Genomic DNA, 9,171 nt, shown 5'->3' on the forward strand with positions numbered 1-9,171 from the left:
AAAAATAAAAAATTTGCCACCTACTGGGCCACCACGGCCTGAATACGACTAGAAACCCATCAGTGGGCCAGGATTCTGGCCCGCAGAAGGCCCAGTAGGCCCATCTGGCATAGCAGTGACAATTAGGCCCGTAAGCCTGCAATAGAGAGGAGCTCGAGAGGGGTGCGGCAGTGGGGCTTATAAACCACCGCGCGCCCCTCTCAACTAGCGAGGTGGGACTAAACTCCCACCACCACGCCGCTATGCGCGGCCTTTAGTCCTGGTTGGTGGCACCAACCAGGACTAAAAGGGTGGCATTGGTACCGGTTCGTGCCACCAACCAGAACCAATGCCCCCCTTTAGTACCGGTTGGTGCGACCAACCGGGACCAAAGGCCGCCGCTTCCCGCCCTTTGGGCTGCTGAAAAGAGACCTTTGGTCCCGGTTGGTGGCACGAAGCGGGAACAAAGGTGGGTATTCGTCCTGGTTCCTACCTCAAACCGGGACTAATGTTGTGTGTATATAAGCAGCACTTGTCAAATTTTCCATTCAGTTCTTCGATCTGCCTCTCTTCCGCCGAACGCCTCGACACCGACGAACACCTCGACGCCGCCAGGCTGCCGGACCTCGACGCCGACGCCGTCGCCGCGCCCTGCCTACCCCGACGCCGCCGCGCCCCTGCCCTGCCCCGACGCCGACGTCGAGCGCCCCTGCCCTGCCCTGCCCCGACGCCGACGTCGTGCGCCCCTGCCCTGCCCCGACGCCGACGCTGTGCGCCCCTGCCTCGCCCCGACGCCGTCGCACCCCTACCCTGCCCCGACGACGCCGTCGTGCGCCCTTGCCTCGACCTCGACGCCAACGCCGCCGCGCCCCTGCCCTGCCCCGACGCTGTGCCACGCCCCTGCCCTGCCGTCAACGGCGCCGCACCACTGCCCGCCGGACAGGCCGGTACTCCCTCCTCCCTCCCACCCCTCTCCTCTGTCCTTCCTTCATGTATGTGATGATGGTGAAGTTGGTTCAGTGCAAAGTTTCAGAGAATTGCATGTTTTCAGCCATGTCCACAAGGTGTTTGATGAAATGCTAGGGCTAGCTAGGGAACTTTGTTTTATGTGAAACTAGGCAGGATGATGTCTCCTTGGATGTTAGTGAAGATGGTCAAGTTGGTTTGGTAAAAGGAAAAACTTGTTAGTGCAAGTTTTATTAAAATTTAGTGTTGGACAGAAACTACATGAATTTTTTTGGTGGACTTGCTAGATGAAATTGGGGCTGCCCTTCTGTACTTAAGGGTTTAGTAGGAAGGACTACAAGATGTAAAAAATTCAGAATTTTTTTAGCAAGGAAAAATAGGGTTGTAGTTCAATGCCAAGATTGGACCAAAATTGAAAAATGGAAGTTGTGCTCAAAATTTTCAAATGACCAAAGTGGGTTTTTGAATAAAAATGATCTATAGGCATCAGAGGACTTCTCAAAAATTTTGTGGCATTTGAAAGGAATTATTTGAAATAGTTCTAGTGCAAAAAAGGTCATTCTAGAGTTTGAAAATACTAATAAAAGAATTTTTTGAGGCCAAATCATTAAAAAAATAATTACTACTGATGTTTTTGTTCATAGCATTTTTGTGTCCATGTATGTATGTATGAATGGATGGATGGATGGATATGGATGTATATACAAAATATTCATATATGATGTTTTTTTGGTCATAGCAATTTTTTCCATGTATGTATAATTTATGTATGTATGTTCATATATGCAAAAGTTACATTTAAGAAAAAATAAAAAAATTATATTTTTTCTTCTTCTCTTCTATCCCGATAACTTCAACACGAGGGGGGGATCGATATACCCCCTCCCCGATAACATTATTTTCTCATGTATGTATGTCGTCGTTGTCGATATAACCCCCTCCCGGATAACTTCGACATGAGGGGCGGTCGATATATATACCCCCTCTCGACCGTGATAACTTATACCACGGGAGCACCCCCCCGGCCCTCTCGCTCGACCAAAACTCTCGAGGACACCCAAACCCTAGAAAAAAACGATGTCGGTCTCCTACCCCCTCCTGTCGCGCCCCTACCCGATCGACAAACTCTCTTGAGGCCACCCAAATTTACCAAGTTAAAAGAGCGTTGTCGTCGAGGCCACCCCGAACCCTTGAAGCGTTGTTGAGGCCACCCCAAACCCTTGAAGCGTTGCCGAGGCCACCCCAAATCCTAGAGAAGCGTCGAGGCCAGGCCACTAATATGATTCCTTATTGTGCTGCTAGCTAGTTCTACGTTTGCCACTAATATATTCATCTGTCATGTTTGAATAATAATTGCCATGTTGTAAATATTTGCAGAAACTATGGATCCGCACCCCCGAGACGAAGCAAAAGAAGCGGTGTTGGGGGAGATAATCGCACACGGAAGTGATGCCGTCTTGTCGTTTCTCAACAACACATGCACCGATGGTCTGGAAAGACAGGATGAAGAAGCAGGCTACGACGATGATCAAACAATGGAGGAGGAAGGACACCGTGATGACGGCTTTGGTGACCGAATCGAGGAGGAAGGACACCGTGATGACGGCTTCGGTGACCGAACGGAGTCCGGCCAGGTATATATATTAATTAAGCATGTGCTGACTATATAGCTAATTGAAGCATTAATTGTTTTTGGTATGTACACATATTAACTCTCTTCTTTTTCTTCTTTTCTAGCCCTCCGGATCGAGCAACACTTTGGTAACGAGACAAGGCCTGAAGAGAAAGTTGCGCATGGATGAAAAGTACACGATCATCGAAACTGATCGCGCTGGCCAACCGATTGAATCCCTCCGGACCAAGCAAAAATTTAATGCTCAGTGTGGGGTTCTAGTTAGGGACATGATCCCGATCAACATCGAGCAATGGTTGAAGCCTAAGGACATAGACTCTCAGGTGTCTTATGTCAGCGATAGGCAGAAACCTGATCTTTGGACCGCGCTGCAGGAAAATTTCACCTTCCCGCCAGAGGAAGATCCGGAGAATCGAGTGAAAAAGCCAATGATCAAGGCTTATGCTCTTAGGAAGATGGCCGAGCTATTCCGGAGGTGGAAGAATGAGCTAAAATCATCGTTTATCGACCAAGACAAGACTCCAGAATTCATCGACCGATTTGAGAAGATCAAAGATCAGTGGCCCGCATTTGTCACCAAAAAGAAATCTGAGAGAGCAGCGCAGATGTCAGCGACAAACAAGAAAAATGCTGCAAAGAAGAAGCATCACCATCGCACGGGGTCAGGTGGCTACCTGAAAGCCCGGCCGTTATGGGACAAGGCTGAGAATTGTAGGAGATATGCCCTAGAGGCAATAATAAATGTTATTGATTATCTCCCTGTTCATAATTATGTTTATGTTCCATGCTATAACTGCTGTGGTTCCCGAGCCCGTATATCCATAAAGGCTCTGGGGAGAACCCATATGCACGTGTGGAATAATAAACGGTAAAATGTATTCCTAGTCGTGCCTCTAAGACTAGCTCAAGTGTTGCATGATGATTATGTTTTCCCAATCATGGGCATGTCTATGCCAAGCAATTTTGAGGGCACAATGTCAGGAAGGACATTTGTGTTGAATCGACCCGAATTGATGTTATGCTATGAGATACATTCGTCACAAGTTAATGGTTTATAACACAGAGATAGTTAATGTTTTCATAAGTCCTTAGACCATGAGAGTATCGAGTTTCTTCATGCTTGCTTCATGAACTTTGGGGTTTGTTAAACGTCATCCGTAACTGGATGGCTATTACGGCGGCTTACGGGTTCATGGGAAAGTATGTTAAGTGACTTGATAGCTCGAGATTGGAATTTGCTCCTCCTCCGATGGAGAGATATACTCGGGCCCTCTCGGTGTTACCGTGTCCATCATCGTCTGGCCAGACACTTTGTGATTTGATCACGGGGATGCCGGAACACGAAACGAGAAAAGAGAACAAAACCGGTAACGAGGTAACTAGCATAGTGGACAAGTTGTTGATCCACGGGAATGCCAACATGTCTCACCTCGGGTATTTGTAACATATCGCGAAGCAACAGGAATAGCACACGGCAACTGGAGGTTCACTCGAATATTTATTCGTGTGGTTATAGGGGTCAATATGGGTGTCCACTGCTCTGATGTTGATCATTGATCGGAAGGGGTTCCGGGTCATGTCTATACTTCACCGAACCTATAGGGTCACACGCTTAAGGGTCATCTATCTTCTGAATACTAGACAGGGAGTCTGAGAGAAAATCACCGAAAAATTTTCGGACACCGAAAAGTTTCGGACAGCGGAATCGTACCGCAGAGAGAGGTCATCGGATAAGTTTCGATGATACCGAAAAGTTGTTTCGGGATACACCATTAAGTCAAATTGGTTTCGGCACATGCCTGATAATTCTTGGAGGATGCCAGAATCATTCTGGAAGCTTTTTGGAATTTTCTGAGATAAAAACCGGAAATGTTCCGGAGCTGCCGGAGCCACTTCAGATGCGTTTCGCAGATGAAAATCACCAAAACCGGAATTGTTTCGGAACGCGTTGAAAATCATTTTAGTGGGTACTGGAAATATTCTTAGCCCACATAAATATTTTCAGTTCGATCAGACGCTGAAAAATGTCGTCGTGAATAGTGAAAATCAGCTTTATGGTTACTTTATGGAAAGCCACCTTTTGGGGCTTTGCTCCAAAAGATCTTGGGGATGACATGGATGGATAGGAGCCATTTTTTGGGCTCCTCATGGGGGTGTGGCCGGCCACATGGGGTATCCCCCCTTGGGGACCCTCTTGTTCATTGGTTTCACTCCTAGGTCCTTGTGGAAGGACTTCATTCATGTGCATTTTGGGTTTTTTGTGAAACTACCCTACCCCCTTGGGATTTCCTATAAATAGAGGTGGAGGGGCAGCCCTCCACACTCATCCTTTGCTCTCATACACATGCCATGCATTATCTGGCTTCTTCTCTCCCTCCCACGAAAAGAGTTTCGTACAGCCGTAAGGCTGTCTGGGTTCCGGCAGGAACTAGTTCTGGGCGGTGAAGCCCTGCCGGATAGATGACACCGTATGTGTGCAACTCTGAAGAGAGATCATAGTTTCGGTCTTAGTTCGTGAGTGCCTCCCGAAGGGCTGTCCGTGTGACCGTCCGAGTTTCGAAGGTCCTCCCGAAGGGCTGTCCGAGTGACCGTTCGAGTTTCGAAGGTCCTCCCGAAGGGCTGTCCGCGACACCGTCCGGGGGGCTGTTCGACCGCCTCCCGGAGGGTTGTCTGAGGAGCAGATGAGGGTATACATCCTCGCGGTTGGGAGGTTGTAAATCCTAGCTGCGGGGATATGCACCGCCGATCGTCATCGACTCTACTTCCCGCTGCGCTACGAGTCGGTAACGAAAAAGATCAAACCATGTATGCAGTCTCCATAGTGGTCCTGGGCTGGTGCGTAGGTCGGAAATTTTTTGTTTTCTGCTGCGTTACCCTTCAGTGGCATCATGAGCCGTGCTATGCGTAGATGCAGGTTGCGATCTAGAATACATAGAGATGTATGGGTATTGCATAATATAATTAGGTAGTAGATGAGATCTATTGCTGAAAATTATTTATGCGGGTGACAGATGAAATCTGTTACCCGATGTTCTTGTTGCTTCCCTAGAATTTGCGTTTGCGCAATCTCGAGACAGCATGGTGGAATTTGACAAAGTTCTGGCAATCCGTGATCCCGATTGATCATGGAAGTGCTATCAGTTCTTTGGGTTCTGCCGTAGTCAAAAGAAAGATGAAATTCGCAGACGACAGGGCAATGCAGATATGATCTGCACGGGGGTCATGCGTATGACGAAGTTTAGTATGGGGTTCGAGATTTTATTGTCTTGTGCTTCATACACCCTGCAAAGTTAATCTAGCGACATGAACTATCATACTTGATGATGAACGTTGGTCGCTGCGGTTTAAGTCAAAACCTTAGAAGCCACGTAAAATAAATTTTGCTTAAACCGATTAGAGGCGTCTAACTTGGTTTTGCAGGATGTGCATGTGATGTGGTATGGCAGTGCTCATACTAATTCGATTATGTATGAGATGACTATATGATGTAATTTGATTAACATGACTTGCGTGTCATGATTCGGCATGATGGCTGGAGCCATATGATTGCACTTTAATGACCTGCGTGTCAACCTTAAGTAATGCATTAATTTTATACGCTATGGAGATAGCAATATTATCTGGTGCATCGACAAGGTGGTGGCAATCTTCGCGAAGGTGAACACCAACACGAATGCCGAAGACGAAGAAATGAAATACTAAAAGTTAAACTGTTAGAAGTATAAAGGCAAAAGGAAAGAAGACTGGAATATCCAGCTCATGTATGAATGTCATACAAGTTTTTGATGTATAGAAGGCTGGTCAAAGATATAGTTCTTGCGAATTATGGTTAAACATGTTAATCACTAATTCTTGGGTATTGTGAGTTCATCACAAAAATGCCCGCTCGATTGCATTCTATTGCAACTCGATGTAAGAACTACTATGGCCTGAAAGACTAGCTAGAAATGAGGTTAAGGTATACACAGGGAACATAGTAAATGTTACTATACCTTCCATCGGTGTATTGCTGTCTGTATTTATTTTCATAATTCATTTAGAGTTTTACAAACTCTATCCCATTGCATAAGGTATGTTGCAAGAAGGTTGTTCATAAGAGAACTTTTTATGTTCGATGTTATGAATAACACAAGGGCCATACTTTCATTATGAATGAGATGTATGTTATGAATATTTATAATAATACAATACCTCTGGGTTTACTTTCATAATTCATTTTAGAGTTTCATACACTCTAGCCCATTGCACAACGTTTGTTCCAAAAAAGTTGTTCATAAAAACAACAATTGTTGTTAAGTATTATGAATAACATAAGGGCCATACTTCCATCATCGATGGGACGTATGTTATGAATATTGATGGTAATATGATACATCCATAACACTGACGCTAAATGTCGCAAGACTAAAAGAATACCACACAAGTGTGGCACTACATTTGGTCACATTGGAGAAACCCGCATGGAAAATTCCATTATGATGGATTTTGAAGTTTTTTTGATTTTGAATCATCTGACACTTGCAACTTTCCTCCGAAAAGTGAAGTGACTAAAATACCGTTCACAGGCCATAAGGAACGAACAACAAACTTATTAGTGATCATACATTTGATGTGTGTAGTCCGATAAGTGTTGTTAGTGGTGGATTTATTTATCTTCAGAAATGACTCAAGTAGATATATGGATATTTACTTGATGAGACGTAAGTCTGGATCTTTTGAAATCATTCGAAAGGTTCTCAAAAATGAAGTAGAAGTTATTGTAACAAGAAAATTATGTTTCTGCAATTTGATTGCACAAAGGAATATTTGAGTTACATGTTTAGCGAATGTCTGATGAGTTGTGAAAGGGGTTTCATAACTTGCACCTCCCGGAACACCACTGCAAGTGGAAAGTCTGTGGAGATGTAATCAAACCATTTATGACATGGTAAGGTCAAAGATGACATAAATAAATTTGCCATTATCCCTTTTAAAGTGATGCTTTAGAGACTGCGGCTTTCACACTGAAAAGAGCTACATCGGGTCTGTTGAAATGAAGCCATGGTATGGTACGCCCAACCATGTTATATCTTTTCTTAACATTTGGAATATGGGGCTTGTGTAAAAGGTTACAAACCTATTCCAAATCAGACAAGTGCTACTTTGTAGGTTATACCAAAATGTTGGGTATTCCTCCCTCACTATACCGAGGCAAATAGTTTTGCCGCGAAACGGTGTGCTTTTAAAGAGAATGGTTCTTTCAAAAAGGTGAGTGGGAGAATAGTGCAACTCGACGAGATAAATAGTATCTACGTCATCAGATCAAAGGAAAGAGACCTTGGAAGTAATTCCAGAGTTTCCTACTGCGACTGATACGAAGTCTCTACAATAAAATGTATGAACTCCGGTCGAACTTGCAGCTGAACCACGTAGGCAAGGCTCGTGCAAACCTCTCAGGTGCGCAAACGAGATATTGTTGTTAGACAACATTATACCTACGATACACAAGGAAGCGTTGATGGGCCCTGACTCCGGAATTGGCTAAAAGCCAATACAACCCGAGTTAGTTTCCATATAAGTGATTCAAGATTTAAACCTTGATACACCTTTCGGAAGACTTAGAGTCTAACGAATATTTATGGAACTTAAAACTGATACGGATAAAAATGTTTTATCCATAAAGCTCGACTTGTTGAAATAACAAGTTCAAGAGTTGACTACGATGAGGTTGTTTTCATCGTAGCGATGCTTAAAGTCGGTTCGGGTTGAACTAGCAATTAATACATATTTCAATCATGAGATATGAAACATGGATGATAAAAGGATTTCCATCTGATGGAAATGAAAGCTAGGACTTGTATATGATACAGTCCAAAGTAATTTGTCGACCCAGAGGATGCTAGTAGGTATGCAAACTTCAGAGTTCCAGCAATGGACAGAAGAGAGCAAAATGGAGTTGGAATCTTCGTGTTTTGATGAAATGGTCAAAGTGGTTTTGACTTCATCAATGGGTAACGAAGATGCTTTTAATTCAAGAAAGTAAGTGGGAGCGTAATAATATTTCTAAAAACCTTATGTGCTTGGCACATTGGTAATTGGAAATAAATTTCTTGACACGAATTAGGACTTCATTTGAAAATAGTTTTTCGATGAAGTGCTTAGGCTAAATAGCCTCAATATTAGGCATGATGATCTATGGAGATAGATTTACCTAATGGGGCTAAGCAATGAATACATATTGACAAGATGCAAAAACCTTTTAGCATTTAAAACGCCAAGGAGTGATTCTTGCCAAAGTCACATGGAAAGAGTTTTTGCAAGACTCGGTGTCCCAAAACACTGATGAGTAAAATACATGATGCAGATTCCACACACTTTTGTGTTTGGATTAATCATGTATTCCATGGTATGTAAAACAACCAGATATGTCCGATACTCCCAAGGTGTTGCGAGTATGGATACCAAAGTGATCAAATTATTGATCATGGGACAACAGTGAAAGATGTCACAGAGTACTAGAGTAAGTACTGATGACATGGTTTTCTCGCAGGCAGAGATCATGAAGAGTTCGTTGTAAAATGTTACATCGATACAATCTTCATCTTTTCTCCATG

This window comes from Triticum aestivum, chromosome 4D (assembly GCF_018294505.1).
Source record: "Triticum aestivum cultivar Chinese Spring chromosome 4D, IWGSC CS RefSeq v2.1, whole genome shotgun sequence".
NCBI lineage: Eukaryota > Viridiplantae > Streptophyta > Magnoliopsida > Poales > Poaceae > Triticum > Triticum aestivum.